At 48.4% G+C, this 16,336-nt stretch overlaps 1 long non-coding RNA gene across 1 annotated transcript; it reads left to right on the top strand.

The window, feature by feature from the left end:
• The first annotated feature begins 1,706 nt into the window (after positions 1-1,706).
• Positions 1,707-8,125, top strand: LOC139808398 (uncharacterized). Its single transcript, XR_011730852.1, has 6 exons — positions 1,707-3,025; positions 3,171-3,503; positions 3,601-3,718; positions 3,838-3,930; positions 4,831-4,939; positions 7,095-8,125. It is a non-coding gene; the product is annotated as an uncharacterized lncRNA (long non-coding RNA).
• Positions 8,126-16,336: the final 8,211 nt, after the last annotated feature.

Raw genomic sequence — 16,336 nt, 5'->3', positions numbered from 1 at the left:
CGATGCGTTCAATACGAATCAGATCATCGATTGTGAGCTCGCAGCTTTAGTTTTTTAGTATGTAATATATATATTATGTAAAAGAAGAGTTAAATAAACAGGTTTTTTTACACCCTAAAACAAACGATGTATTTTTCTTTTGCGTGCATGTCCTTCCCTATACCTAACTTTTATCATATGTTGTTTACGACGAACGTGTCCCGACAGGTTCGATGCGTTATCGGGTCGATCATCGTCCCGATGACGTCATTTCTTCCTTTGTTTTTTACGTACTGCGTAGATAGAGCAGTTCTCCGATATCGCGTCCAACGTGACGGATCCCAGGGAAGCGTCGAATGCAATATACGCTAGCGATGCGTTCAATACGAATCAGCTCACCTAAACGTATGACGTATAACGCGATGTATAGAAAGTGCCTTAGAATCTCTAAATCCACTTAATTTTGAGAACAACGAACGTGTCCCGACAGGTTCGATTGTTTAGTCTACGAGATAATCGATTGTTTAGTCTACGCGATAACACCCCCCCTTTTCCTAGAAATATGTTGTTTACGACGAACATGTTTAGACAGGTTCGATGCGTTATCGGGTCGATTATCGTCCCGATGACGTCATTTTTTCCTTTGTCTTTCATGTACTGCGTAGATATATTGTTTAGTCTACGCGATAACACCCCCCTTTTCCTAGAAATATGTTGTTTACGACGAACATGTTTGGACAGGTTTGATGCGTTATCGGGTCGATCATCGTCCCGATGACGTCATTTTTTCCTTACTCTTTTACGTACTGCGTAAATAGATTGTTTAGTCTACGCGATAACCGCCCCCTTTTTCCTAAAAAAATGTTGTTTACGACGAACATGTTCCGACAGGTTCGATGCGTCATCGACAAAAAAACACGCTACTACGCAGTGCGCTATCGAGTTAGTCTTACCATTGTGCGCCGCCTAACGGCGTCGTTGCGAACGAGGCCCCCGCGGCCCGACGGACCCCGCGGCCTCCGCGGCCCCCGCGGCCCCCGCGGCCCACGCGGACCCCGCGGCGCGACCGCGACCGCGAACCCGCGGCGCTGGTGAGTCATCCCGGTGAATCATCCCGGTGAGTCATCCCGGTGAATCATCCCGGTGGTATGTCAAGGTCAACCCCCTCCCCCCCTCTTCCCCGCGAAATCCGATACCCTTGTGTAACCCGATACCCTTGTGTAACCCGATACCCTTGTGTAACCCGATATCCTTGTGTAACCCGATATCCTTGTGTAACCCGATACCCTGCTCCTCCCCCCTCCCCCTCACTTCCCCGCGAAATCCGATACCCCCTTCCCTCACCCCCCCTCGGAGCCCCCGGGCCTGAATCGGCCTATATACACTACTATCCGCTTAAAAACGGTAGTCGGATCCACGTGGATGAGATCATCGATTCGACGTGGAATTTACGTGAAAGTTTCACGTCTTAATATTTTGGCGAGTACTGGGCAGTACTGGATTACTGGTAGTAATTTATTACACAGAGAACTACTGGTGCATAGTATTGAATTATACTCACCCAAAAAAAACCTCTTAATACTAGAGGACACTGATTTCCGATATTCACCCGGCAGAAAAAAATTATTTTTATTGAAATTTTATTACTATTTTATAACTAAATTTGTTTTTTAAGATGCAGTCTATGATTATAAATATTTTCTCGAATTTAAAAACACATATAAAAACACACTTACCTTGGTGGGATTCGGGACCTCTGGATCGTGAGCCAACTGCCTTACGTGGTAGACTACTTCTTAATTTGATGTAAGTGTTATATATAGTCTACATATGTTATAACCAGCGCAAATATATAATTTTTTAAAAATTATCTTAAGAAACAAATTTAGTTTAAAAACTGATTATTATTATAACACATAACTTTTGTATTTTTACGACATAATAAAATTCTTCAATTTTAAAATGTCTTACTATCATTTTCATTAATTATTCATTAAAACGTTCCATTTAGCTATATTAATTGCGATTGACAACATCAATGTCTCCTGAGATTGATAAATTATCTGTCAGTAGAACAGTGAAAATATCTACGCAAAATCTACATTGATATTACGCGGATGAGATACTTTGATTTTATCGATGGAAATATTAACGTTGAATCCACGCGGATAAGGTACTTCGATTTTGGCGATGGAAAAGAAACGTTGAATCCACGCGGATAAGGTACTTCGATTTTGGCGATGGAAAAGAAACGTTGAATCCACGCGGATAAGGTACTTTGATTTTGGCGATGGATAAGAAACGTTGAATCTACGTGGATAAGGTACATCGATTTTAGCGATAGAAAAGAAACGTTGAATCCACGCGAATAAGGTTCTTCGATTTTGACGATGAAAAAGAAACGTTGAATCTACGTGGATAACTCGTGGATGAATCTCCATCCACGTATTACGTAGATTCGACGCAGATGCGACGTACCTGTTTTACGGGGGCGTGTGTGTGCTCTGCTTTAACGAAAATTACAACTTTTATAAAGCAGGGCATACACACGTGTGTGAGTGCCCTGCTTTAACGAAAATCACAACTTCTATAAAGCAGGGCATACACACGTGTGTATGTGCTCTGCTTTAACAAAAATCACAACTTCTATAAAGCAGGACATACACACATGTGTGTGTGCTCTGCTTTAACGAAAATCACAACTTCTATAAAGCAGGGCATACACACGTGTGTATGTACACTTAGCAGTACTCAGTTTACCATAGGGGTGAAACTAATATACGAAAAGTGGAAACAAATATGGCCGATAAAAGCAAGCGAAAACAGGGATAAATACATGCGTGCGTGACGTCATTTTCCGGGAAGTGCCGATTGTTACCGAAGCTGAACCGAATGACATCCTAGCATCCCGTCCATCCCGATATTCCCGACCCCGATGTACTTAAAAGTATTGCGACTGTTACTGCATTGTGTTTTCTATCAGAACTTTGTATCGACGCCTTTCGAGGCCTACAACTTCCTTTTACGACGCCGCTTGCGCTAAATGGTATGAATTTTTTAATATAAATGTTTAAATAAAGTGTCGTGCATATATATTATTTTATCGCGTCTTTTGAGGTTAGGGTCGATTAATTTATAAATACGTAATTATTTGTAACGCTATATTTATTATTTCTATTTCTATTTATTAGTAATTTAATCGAGAGAGGAAACAGATGGGAGGTCAAGAGAGGATTCAACAAAGATCTCAAGAAATCCTTCAGCAAAGCCGCCACCGCTATAATCGACGCATCCTCTAAGCAACTAGAATCTCCCATGGACGACTCGATCTGTTCTCGCAACTCTCAAACGATTCGCAAACTTGCGGAATATGTCCTGCATGAACGGACCTTTCGCGAATAATTGTTGCACAATCCTGCGCCGTCTTGTCGGAGTCGACCGTGATCTTCTTGCAGTCAGTGTGCGTGTCGTTGTCATGGTACATAACTTGAATGTTTGTGTTCGACGAATCCTTACTTCTTTAAGTAAGTAAACATTATATTTAAGTGTACTTTGCATACATTGACCAGTGTCAATAATATGATTGTTTTCAACTAATTCTCTAATTTTATTTAATTTCAGCTATCTTTATCGTAAAATATGTAGAAAGGTCATATCTGACATGGAAAGGAATCTTTTTGTGGAAAGAAAACGTTTTTGCCATGTCAATAAAATGGTTTCAACGGTGCAGTTATTTTGTGTAAGTTATATTTACACAATATTATGAAATATAATTATGTACAACATTTATGTGACACGTTTGTGTAAACGATTATTGTAACGATTATGGTTTCATATGCTTTCGTAACATTTTTCCAGGAGTTGCACAAGATCATCTACATGTGCAGGATGGTCTCTTCTGTTGGCGGAGTTGTCTGCATAATGGCATTTTTGCGTGGAATGGTTAAATAAGTTAGTAAGATGATATGATGTGATATTAGTATATATTATTACATAAGGTATGTAATGTCCCGATTTCTTACATGCATACGAGTCATTTTCCATAATATTAATAATATTATGAGTTCCATACTTTCGTTGAAATTTCGTGTCTTTGAAATTGGGGTCACTTTCTTATTCCCTCGTAGTGTCAGCTACATCATATGTAATTTTTTTGTTATCATGCCTCTTCGCAAGAAATTTTCTTGCCAGTTTCCTAAATGCAATAATGGGTATTACTGGTGCAAAGGTGGGCTTAAAAAAGTACAAAATAAACATTTTTATAGATTCCCCACAAACTCAGCCGTGCAATGGAAAAAGATTTGTGGCATCAATCTAACTGAAAATTGTCGTAATAAATATATTTGCGAGGATCATTTTAAAAAAGAAGATTTTGTAAATTTTACAAAACACGCATTGAATTCTTTCGTAGTTCCTTCTCAATTACAAAGTGACTCCAATTTATGTCCGATAGAAATTTCAACACCTTTCCAAAATGATCCGGAAGCTACTAATTATTGTCAACCACTAAATTCGGTAAATTCACTTGTATCCAATGATTTAAACAGTACGTCTAGTACAATCACAAGCTCTAATAAGTTCCGGACATTATAAGAAAATGAAAAAATTTTGATTCAGCGAAATGACCACATTTTCGATTTCAATATTTTATTACAAGTTTTTCCAGTAGAAAACTCTACATTATTAATACTTAAGTATTTTGATACTTTATATATATATATATATATATATATATATATATGTATAGTACTATCTAGTACCAAGCCAAGCCACTGCGAGCGCTACGATCAATTTTGTGTTGCTTCCGTTTAACACGGAGCTTGCTCTTCTCATTATATATGTTCTGTGCAGTTTACTGTCAGCAGCTGTTTAGAGAGGTTCAAAGTAGGGGTGGGGTCCGCAGTACCCCAGTTGGTCATTAACGTACTTCCTGTATCGGAGTGGTGAAAAATTTTTTGAGGTTAGTATGGTTGTGCACAGTGTTAATAATTTTTTTTGTTATTACATTTATTTATATGTTTTTAAGATGGCGTATAGTTTGCGGAGTCGAAGCGTTAGAGAAACACTAATACGTAATGATGCGTATCAAGATCCGACATTTCTACTTTTTAGTCATATAGGGGAGACCAGGCTACCTTGTGACACTTTTTTTTCGGAGCAATAAATTTTTGTTTTTAGCGTGGAATTTGTAAAAAATAACTTTATTGGCATTTATATTGAACCTTTAGGAATGAAATAGACGTATTAGTATGAATAAAAAAATATTGTAATTGTTTGAGATCGCAATAATCATCATCGCGAAGCAATTACGTTCGGCTGAATGTCAGCGCATGCACGCTTGCGAGAAGTAATATTCGCGTCAAATGTCGCTAAAGAATTGTCTCGGTAATATTCAGTATAGCATGGATCTTTCGTGATTAGCATTCTAACTTTAACATTGTTTTCAATAATAAGGTCAAGCTTTGTTCGACAGTCCATACGACTCATCTGCGCTCACACAAAGGAAAGATCCATGCTATAAACAACGCATTCGAAAACATGTAACGACCGGTTCGAATCGTCACTTGGCACTGTGACGTATGCACGGTGACGTAGGCCGTCGGTGGCCAATCACCTCCCTGAAATCATCGGCAATTAGCCTGGAGGGCGGCTCGTCTCCGAGACGATAAAGGACCGCCGCTGCGCCGCGGAACCGATTTCGCTTGCAGATCAGAGTAAAACCGCTTTTCGTACACGACCGCTGTTACACCGCCTTTACCGCAAATTCGTGCTCGCTTGCTTGCGTCGCGTTGCCGTATAGCTTCAGTACGCGCTCTCGGTTCGTTGCTTGTGCTAAAAATACAAGGAACTCTGTACACCGTTGTAAATACTTGTATATATTTCATTTTGCAATTATAGACATTATTTTTTGTGTTACTCGCTGCGTCGTTTTTTGTGGTCGTCTTCTACCTCGCGCTTCCTCGCGCTACCGCGCGCTCTCGAACAGTAATCTGTAAATAACTTAATGTAATGAAAAATGTCACACTTTACCCAACTGATGGGGTATTGTGTGACAGGCAGAATAAAGTGTGCTCTTCGGTGGCCTCTTTATATTTAGTGACCCAGCGATGACTTATTGTTAGTGTCATGTGATTGATATTGAAAGATTTTGCTGTGCTTCGAATGCTTTGATTTCCTTTGACGACTTGAAACAGCGCTGCAGCTTTCATTGTCGCCTCGTCCACCTTAGCTGTGCTAATTTTGTTTTTTTTTTCTGCATTTGACGTTTTGTCCATCTTGAAAAGACATTCAATCTTCTTATAATCTGCAGAATACCAAAATAGACCACACATATAGATCACGCTATAACCTATTTGCTGTATGTCTAGCCTATGTCACAAGGTACCCCACACAATACTGGACACATTTATTGCAAAATTTATATATTTAATGACTTATAATTGTTTTATAATGCATATAATACGTTTTGCAACAAACTAACCTACAAATACATGCGTACATACTTAGGTTATACGCACCGCAGCGATAAATATTACAAAAAGTTTAGGAGACAAAATATTTTTTTAAGTATGGTCGAAAGAGATTCTTACCTGTATTTTTTTTACTTCTTGTGTTAATCCCTCTTTTAGATTAATATGATCTCAGTTACACATAAATAAAGCATAACCACAGATAAAATTGCACATAAAACGTACACATCGCAAAATAATCGCAATGTAACACTGTTGCCTGTGTCACAAGGTAGCCTCCTCTCCCCTATTATACTTACAGTAATACATTTTCTATAATTGAAAACATTTTTTTATAAAATTTATAAAAAATATGTATGCCTGCAGCGTTATTTATGATGTGCTTTTGTATGAAAAAAAATCACACTTTACATTACAAAATAAATATTTTTTTTTAACAATTTAATATCGGTGTTTCTTTTTCCTTAAAATATACTATCTCAAGAGTACTCTGCTAAATTTTTAAGTAAAAATATTAAAAATTACAGATTTACGATTCATTTGTTTGGTAAAAACCAATATTTCAACTTTTTTGGCAATCTTAATTTTTTATACTATGTTGAAATTAAAATTTTAACAATATAAGCATTTTATTCTCTTTTCTAGACCTTGAACAACATTGAAAAAAATTGTCTGTTCGGATCCATGGTCCGAACGGCACGCCTGCGAGCGCGGCAACCCGTTATGCGCTACCTCGCCCGTCAAGCACAACAACATCCCGCGCCGCGAGCGCGGGTAATACATGTCGCCGCGGGGCGGCTGTCTTTTGCGAGTTCAAAATATCAACATAAGGGAATATAAGGGCAAGCCTGCCCACAAGGAATTATTCTCTCTCGCAGTGAATACTCCCCCGTGACATTAAACAAGCCGGGTGTCGAGGAAAAGGCGATCGAGACAAAATACGTAATCCAGCTCCATCCTGGAGCAAAGGAATTTTTGAGACGGCTCTTTAGAACGAAGGAGGAGAGTTGACCTGCGTCAACTTCTACATCCGGTAGATTCCGCCCTTCCCACCCGTCGAGCTTGCCGAGTGCGCTCCGTGGTGGTCGAGGCTAAGGGCTCTTCGACATGAGGCTTCAGGGAAGGACGACAACGCCAACGAACCAGGAAGCGAGCCAGGAGGCCCTCCATTATCAGGAGATTACAATTGGCAAGGAAACCGACGCCTCCACCTGAGCCGAGGTGGCAGCTCATTCTCTTAAGCCTCCCCGAGTCACACCGGAGACTCACCCGTCCACCAGGGCTGAGCCTAGCTCCGGGTGACCCTCGGGCCCTAAGACCATTGCCACAGGGAGCCTGGACAACTGTCGGCACTCAGACTGAGCCGAAGAGGAAGGAGAGCAAGCAGAAGAAGAGGAGCAAGGACCGGAAGACCGTCACGCCGGCCCTGCCCTCCCCAGTTATCCCGGAGTTACCCCTCGATCGGGCCCCTACATTCCGGGAAAAGTGACCGATCCCAAAAACAACCAGGAGGTCTTTTACGACGAAGACCTTCCTGGTCGGCCACTTAACGCTAGACAAGCAGTCAAATTGAAACTCTTGTTCTAAGCATCTTTTGAAAAGACCTGTGCCGTTGTGCACAAGCGTAATAAAAACTAAAGTTAACTCGACAATGTACCTAAAGATGCAATAAAGCTCGATTCACATTACACATTACGCCACACAAGATTCATGCTTTACTGAGCCTCAGACTTCCTTCCTCAAAGTTCCCTGCCGTTCGAAACATGGTCCTTCGAGCCGGATAGGCTATCCAGAAATTACTGCATCCACTGTTCATCTCCGCACTTTAATCGGAAGGCACGGAAAGGGAAGTTCCACTAATAGTAAAGCAGCATGAATCCTGAGACAGAAAGAGCTGTGCCAAGCCAGCACGAGGTACACGGTCGAATGGCAAGAGCCTTTGACAATCTGAGGAAAATGGGGGCTGACAAAGGCTACGGGTCAACGTGACGCTACAAATGCTTCGAAGCATTCCTCTTCTCTTTTCTTTCAATAAAGAAAGAAAGAGAAGAAGAACGCTCCAAAGCATTTGTAGCGTCACGTTGACCGTAGCCATAATCACTGCAGGAACAGCAACAGCGCGCATGGCCGCCCTTGACGCGAACTGGGAGAAATTCAAAGAAAGTCACGATGACATAATGATCGCTCATTGGAAGGCCCTCGGCGAGCACGAGTACATAAAGAACGATTTCTACGCAATAGCTGAGGAAACCTACCTCACTCAGAAATAAGAATGTCTTGACCTGCTGGCTAGGTTTAATCGCCAATCCACCGACCGACCGGAGAACGCCAAACCAGCTGAGAGTGCAATGCGCAAGACATTGCCACGCATCCTGCTACCACAATTCTCTGGTGCATACGAGGACTGGCCCGCGTTCAGAGATCTGTTTCACTCAATGGTGGATAGAGATGCCTCATTGGAGGATGTCGAGAGGCTTCACTATCTCAAGACAAGCTTGAAAAGCAAGGCTAGTACCCTCATACGCAATCTACCGACCACGGCCGAGAGCTACTCTCGGGCCTGGACCATGCTCACTGAGCACTACGCCAACACGCGCCTGCTTCACTTCGTTGGTGCGTGCCTGCTTCACTTCGTTCTCGTCGCTGCCAAAGATAAAGAACGAAACAGTAGGTGACCTACGAAAAATCTTCCTTGGAATGATTAACACCATGGGCTCTCTCGAAAGCATTGGACGACCAATCACAGACTGCAGTGATCTGTTCGTGCACCTTGTCGTGGAGTTGCTTGACACCTGTTCCCGAAGGGAATGGGAAACCGCTGTCAGCGGAACCGCTGACCCGCCATCACTCGACACTCTGAAAAACTTTTTGGAGTGTCGAGTACGCACTTTAGAGGCACTCCATCCAACTCCCGCCCCCAAGAGAGATGCACAGAGCACCAAGCCAAGCTCTGCGAGATCTCACGCGGCGGTCCAGAAGTCCAAGGATGCCGACAAATGCGTGCTCTGCCGAAAGGAGCACTATATCCTCTACTGCGAGGACTTCCGCCGCAAATTACCACTCCAGAAAATTTGCGGAACAAAGCAAGTTGTGCCTCAACTGCTACGGGAGGCACACACTTGACAACTGCACTTCGAAGAGAAACTGTGCTGCTTGCCAAGGACGGTACCACAGCATGATGCACGACGCGTGCTCAGCAACCGCTATCAACGCCGTTACAGCCTCCACCTCGCTCCACGTCCGTCAAGCCGACGGACATGTCGGCAAGGTGTTGTTGGCCACCGCCAAGGTTGACATAAGAGGGGCGCACGACGACCTTGTTGCTGCACGCGCCCTCATCGATCCAGGCTCAGAAGTGTCCTTCGTGACAGAGGCCCTCACCCAGCGTTTAAGACTTCCCCGCTCTTCCGCCGCTACTATTATCCTTGGAGTCTGCGGAAAGCGAACGGGGAGAGCTCAAGGACGCGTCAAACTGACCATAGAATCTCGGGTGACGGACGCCACCATCAATGTGTCGGCACTGGTTATCCCGAGAATAACTGCTCACGCCAACCATGACGGGGCAGCCTACCCGAGGTGGCCCCACCTGGAGGGGCTCCGTCTAGCTGATCCAGATTTGCAAACCGCAGGAGCGGTTGAACTTCTGCTAGGCGCGGACGTATACGCCTCCATTGTCGAGGACGGGCTGCAAAAAGGCGGCCCGGGCACTCCAATGGCGCAGAACACGAAGCTAGGCTGGCTCGTTTCTGGCTTAGCCAACTGTACCAAGAAGGGCGCCGCAGTGACATCTCTTCAATGCTCCATCGACGACAAACTCCCGGCGCTCCGCGAGGATCTGTTCACTCGCACCCACGTTCGCTTGCCGAGCGGTCGGTATATGGTTCGGCTTCCATTCAGGACGACGCCGCCACCCGACCTCTCAAAAACCAGAGACATCGCTCTGCGTGTCTTGCATAGTGTCGAGTGTCGGGGCAAGAAGATCCCTGGTCTGCATGAAAGTTATTTAAAATTTATGACAGAATACAAAAAACTCGGGCATATGATTCGAGTGCCTGAGAAGGATGAAGATCAGGCAAGGCCCAAATGCTACCTCCCGCATCACGGAGTGTTGAAAGGGACAGGCGAAGAAGCAAAGATCAGAGTAGTGTTCAATGGATCGGCAAAACTGCCCCCCGGAGAGTCCCTGAATTCGCACTTGCTCACAGGCCCGAACCTGCTGCCAGCACTGCCTGATGTCCTGTTGCGATGGCGGTTCCACCGCTATGTAATAATAGACATGGAGAAAATGTACCGACAAGTCTTGGTGCATCCTGCTGACCGTGATATGCAGAGAATCGTGTGGCGTCGACCAAACGACAACGCCATATTATAGATCTCCTGTTAAACACGGTGACCTACGGACAAGGTCCTGCCCCATATCTGGCGATTCGCTCAACACGTCAACTCGCTGCTGACGAACGGCCCGCTTATCCAAAAGCGGCCGCGGCTTTGGAGGAAGAAACTTATGTTGACGATGTCCTCAATGGAAAAGACACGAAGGATGAAGCTCGAGAAGTCGTCGGAGAACTCACGTCCTTGTGCTCAGCGGGAGGTTTTCCGCTCCGGAAGTGGGCCGCTAACGATGAGGAAATCCTGACAAACATCCCCAAAAAAACATCGTCAAAAGGAACTGTATTCATGGGAGCCTGACGTAGGTCATGCGACACTCGGCCTCCAATGGCGACCCCAGGAGGACGCCTTCACCTACAAGGTCCAGCCATTTCAGCTCGAAAGCGTGACCAAACGCACGGTGTTATATCAAACGGCATGCCTGTTTGACCCGCTAGGATGGCTGGCACTAGTCATTGTCCGCGCCAAAATCCTGTTCCAGTCAACATGGCTGCAGGGCTTGGAGTGGGACCAACCGCTGCCGGCGGCAGATGATCAGGCATGGCGACGACTATTCCGCGAAATGCCTACAATATCGTGCCTGCGCATTCCCCGTTGGCTTTACACACAGCGGGAGAATTGCGCAATCAAGATGCATGGATTTGCTGACGCCTCTGAGCGCGCCTACGCCACCGTGCTCTACCTCAAGACGAGTGTCGACGGCGGGCGGAACGTAATTACTCTGCTCGCGGCCAAAACTAAGATTGCCCTCATCCAGCGAGTTTCACTTCCATGCTTGGAATTGAAGGCAGCCGTGCTCCTAACGAAGCAGGCAGCACGAGCGCAACAAACTCTAAAGCTGAAGGGAGCGAAAATCAACTTGTGGACCAACTCGAGAGTCACTTTGGCATGGATTCGAGGACACCCGACGAGATAGACCTTCCGTGGCCAACAGAGTCGCTGAAATCCAGCGGGAGCTTCCCGATGCCGTGTGAAATCACGTCGCAAGCCAGGACAATCCCGCAGACTGCGCATCACGCGGACTGTCACCACGCGAACTCATCGACCACACCTTATGGTGGAAGAGGCCAGCATGATTGAACGAAGAGATCCCAAGCCCCACCGAACCACACGAGGAGGTCGATGTCCCGGAACAGCGGGCTCGAGTTCACGTGGCCGTTCACGAGTCCACGGAGCCTGAAATGCTGCTCCGATTCTCCTCATTGAAACGACTACTCCGTGTCACTGCTTGGTGTCGAAGGTGGCTTCGAGTGCTTCGCACTCGCCCCACCAAGCAAGGTGCCACGACCTCCTTGACGGCGCAGGAACTGGAGGAGGCACATTGGGCCTGGGTTCGAATCACGCAGGCCATCTGGCATGCAGAGAAGTTGAGGATTCTCTCCCGGCAAGAACCAATTCCCCGGCGGAGCCAGCTCCAGCGCCTCAATCCATTTCTGGACGAGAACGGCACCATGAGGGTAGGCGGGCGACTCAAGCACGTTTTGAGCCGTGATGAACGGCACCCCGCGATTCTGCCGAGAGACTTGAGGCTCACAACCCTCATGATCGAGGCCGCGTACAGACAAACGTTGCACGGGGGCGTGCAACTCACACTGGCAACAATTTGTCAGAAGTACTGGATCCCACGAGGACGAACACTCGTGCGACAATCCATTCACCGATGTGTTCCATGTGGAAGATCGCTCCACAGGCAATACCTCTAATTTGTGGCAGACTGGGAAAAACTAACCCAGCCCGCCACCCCCTCTATCTGGGTTGCCAGCTCTGAAAAAAAAGAGCCAGCAGTTAGACGCGTGGTTTACAGCTCACGCGCCCGCCCCCAGGCGGGTGAGGGAAGGAGGAACGCTGTGAACAGCGCCTTCTCCCCCCGCGCCCTCCAAGGAGGAGGGTAAGGGGCCCGAGCCCCGGGCCCCGACCTCCCCGCGACCCGGGAGGGGCACGATAGCAGGACCGTGGGTGGACCCGCCCGAGCCCCCCCCCCCCAAGCTGCAGAACACCCTATCTCTTGCGGGGCGGGCGGCGGCGTAAGCCGCCACCCGTCCCAGAGAGGGGAAGAGAAACCGCCGTTTCCAGCGGCCCTCGTCCCCCTCGCCACCCCTCACGCCCGCGCACCTCTCCCCTCCCAGCCAGTGCCCGGCCGGCGCCCCCGAGTCCGCACAGAGCGGGCACCTCGGGGAGGCCGCGCGACACAGGTTGGCCCGGTGGCCCACGTCGCCGAATTGGTAGCACCAACTGCCGCGATCCACCGAGGAGGCGCATTCAAGTTTTGTGTGTCCAACCTCCAGACACCTGAAGCACCTTAGAGGGCGGGGGCGCAACACTTCGAGACGGGCTTTCACCCAGCCCATCTCAACACCGCCCTCCTCTATTGCCGCATTCGCAACACTAATTGGGCACTGGGCCCACACCGTCCCCAGACCCCGGGGAGGCCGACGGATCTCACCGACCCTGACCTTCCCGGGTGAGCACCGTCCCATCTTGGACAGAGCCTCGACAACCTCGTTCTTGGTGACTGACAAAATGAGTCGTCCAGCCCCCCAATGCGCACATCGGTACGCTTGGAGGGCCGGGTGACCCACACGTTCCCTCCCGCAAAAATCTCTCTAAGTCGGGCCGCCAACCAGTCCGCCCTCTCAGCAGAGCCGTCACCAGGGATCTCCAACAAGAGACCCCCAGTGGCGGCCCTTCTAAATCACAAGCTGGTCATGCCGAAGTCCGCCAGGGACATCTTCTCCCTGGCAGTCCTCACAATTTTTGCATATGCGGCGCGATTTCCGGACGGGGCGGTTATGATCACCGCAGCCGTCCGCGGAGAAACCAGGGTACGCGTCCTTCTCCCCCTACGATCGCCGACCTTTCGAGTCGGTGGCTCCTCCCCCGGGGAGGGGAAAAACCGACCCCCGGCCCGACGCACTCTCTCCCCTCAGTAACGGCGACATAGGTCCTCGAGGAGGGAACACCTTTCCCTCCGACCACCGACGACGGTAGCACAGGCTTATTGCCCCCGCCCACGCGATCGGTGGTCTCCATCTCCGTTTGATCTCTTCTCACCTTCAAGAGGGAGGAAACTTTTTCCATCGCGCTTTTAAGAGAATTAATTTCCCTTGCCATACCCTCCAACTTTCGGTCCAATGTGGCCAAACCAGCGTCCCCCTTGACGACTTTTTTTTTCACCACAGGGGAGCCCTCCGTCTGGATAGAGGAGTCCCTGCACTCCGCAGGTCTCACCGAAGTCATTTCCACCTCCATCAGAGTATTGGGGGCAGGAGGGGTTGTTTTTTCCACCTCCGCCCGCATCTCCAATGAAGCCACGCGTGTCCGTAACTTATTGAGTTGCTTCTCGTAGTCCGCCTTTTGGTCAGCCATCTCTTTCTTGCACCTCTCCAACTCCTCCTCCAGCCTATCTCTCTTTTTATGTGACGCTATCCTCCCTTTTTCATGCGCATTATTTCTGCGCGTCAGCTCCTTTATCGTCTCCTCTATAACGTTGGCATAGGTATCTTCCAGCGCCGACACCTCCTCCCCAGGATAGGGCTCAACGAGTAAACGGGCATAAACGTTGGAACTTTCGCATCTCGTCAGGGGTAAACACCCTGATATGATCCTCCAACGGAGCTGGGGCCATCAATGCCAACCTCCTAAAGTTTTTTGCAACCGTAGGCTTCGCTATCTCGGTTGACAACCTCATTCTGGCAACAAAGTTGCCCCATTTCATCTCGGGATCAAGCGTTTTATTAACGTAGATCGCCTGCTCCAGGTCCGGATCTACCTGTCCCCCGGACATCCACATTCTCGCGTTCATCTCAAACTCGCCCTCAGCCAAGGATGGACCCTTACTCGTGTCCGGGACTAATTTATCCTTGGGCTCATCCTTCTCCACTTTCTTCCCTCCCTTCGGCGGTGAAGTATTCTCCGCCTTTCTCTTTCTGTCCTTCTCTACAATTTCTCCAAAAGGTTTAGAATTACCATTACCCCCTTTGTTATTCCCCAGATTAATGTTTTCCATGAAAATATATTCCCCCTAGACTCTCCGCGGCTCTGCCAGCCAGGGCATGCCCTCACCGACCGGTCCTCTAGGGCCGGTCGGGCCCCGAGTTCCCCCGGGGGGCTGGCTACACCGTAACCCCAGGCATGTACATCTGGGGCGGGTCCCAGCTTCTTACTCACCCACGGGCGAGGCCTATCAAGGAGCCGCCGCACCGTGAGCTTTCAGGGGTCCCCCGTCTCCGACCCGGGGGCACCGCGGAGGGCGCCGCCACGCAGGGGAAAGGCCCCCCCGACGTTCGAGACGAAGGAGACTGTGACCCCTCCAACGCCCCTCCCACCAGAGTGACCAGCCTAAAGTCCGCCACTCGTCGGCCAGCTTTGGGTAGGGGGGACCCCCACCATACCCCTCCCGCGCGCAAAGCGAGAGGCCAGAGCTCCAGCCGAGCAAACTCTATTTCGGCCCCCCGCCGCCCGCGAGAGAATAGGGCACAGGGAACACAATCCCCCCCAGTGGTCACAGTCGCCGACCGACGGGCTACCTATCGCGCCGCCGGCTCTTCCGTCCGGCGGCAGGACACCACCGGCCTTAACCCGGAAACGTCCGGGCGGCCCGGTGGGTCCTCCTTCCTTCGGAGCTGCCCGGCCCCGGTCTCGGATCATTTCCGAGCGGCCCGGACAGCCCCAGGTGGGCCCGCAATCCCAGGATCTGCCGGACCACCAACAGGCAATGATCCTGAGACTGTCCTCCATCCTGCCGGAGCACCGGCGTGCAATGGACGGAGGAAGGCCCACCCCACTAGGTGGCCGGTGGGAGAATCACAATCTCCCTAATGGTCCCGACTGACCGGGCGTTTGTAGTCGGGGTCGCCTTCCCCTACCGGCTGTTGGAGGCTGGTTCGCGGAAGCTAGCCAGTCTCCTAAGCAGGGCAGCCGGTTCCCCGGTTTTTTCTCTGAGTTTTCCTTCCCATAGGACGGCCGGGTAACGGAGCCAGCCTAAGCTGGTTCGTCCCTCACGGTCCCGTCCGACCGGGCGGACTTTTTATACAGGCCGCCTACCTCGCAAGTCCCCGAATAGACTCCCCAACCCCCGCCGACCTCGCGGCCAACGGGAGTTACGGTGCTGGTGTGCTCGCGTACCTCAGGTTCGCAAAAAGGGCAATGGGATACGAAGAAATTTAGAAAACGGAGGGGGAAACAAAATAGCAAGAGCATGCTGGAAGGAAATAAAGAAAGACGTAAGAAAAGAAAAGTTAAAATAAGAAATAGAACAAAGAAAGTTTTACGAGTGTAGAGGATATGCAGCGGAAGAGATTGAAAGAAAGAGAGAAGAAGGATGAAGCAGTATAGAAGAGATAGAGTGCAGAGTACGACCCGTTTTCCTTCGGTTTCGCTAGCCGAAGGGGCGCTGCCGCAAATTAACTAATGGGCAGACGGTAGCTCCGAGGTATCCGCGGTATCAATTTCTCCAAAGTATCCACAGTATACGTTCCTCCCGACGAAACATTCCAAAT

The sequence above is a fragment of the Temnothorax longispinosus genome, chromosome 2 (assembly GCF_030848805.1).
Source record: "Temnothorax longispinosus isolate EJ_2023e chromosome 2, Tlon_JGU_v1, whole genome shotgun sequence".
NCBI classification, from domain to species: domain Eukaryota; kingdom Metazoa; phylum Arthropoda; class Insecta; order Hymenoptera; family Formicidae; genus Temnothorax; species Temnothorax longispinosus.
Note: the sequence above shows the minus strand (reverse complement) of the source record. Positions and strands in the feature narration are given on the sequence as shown.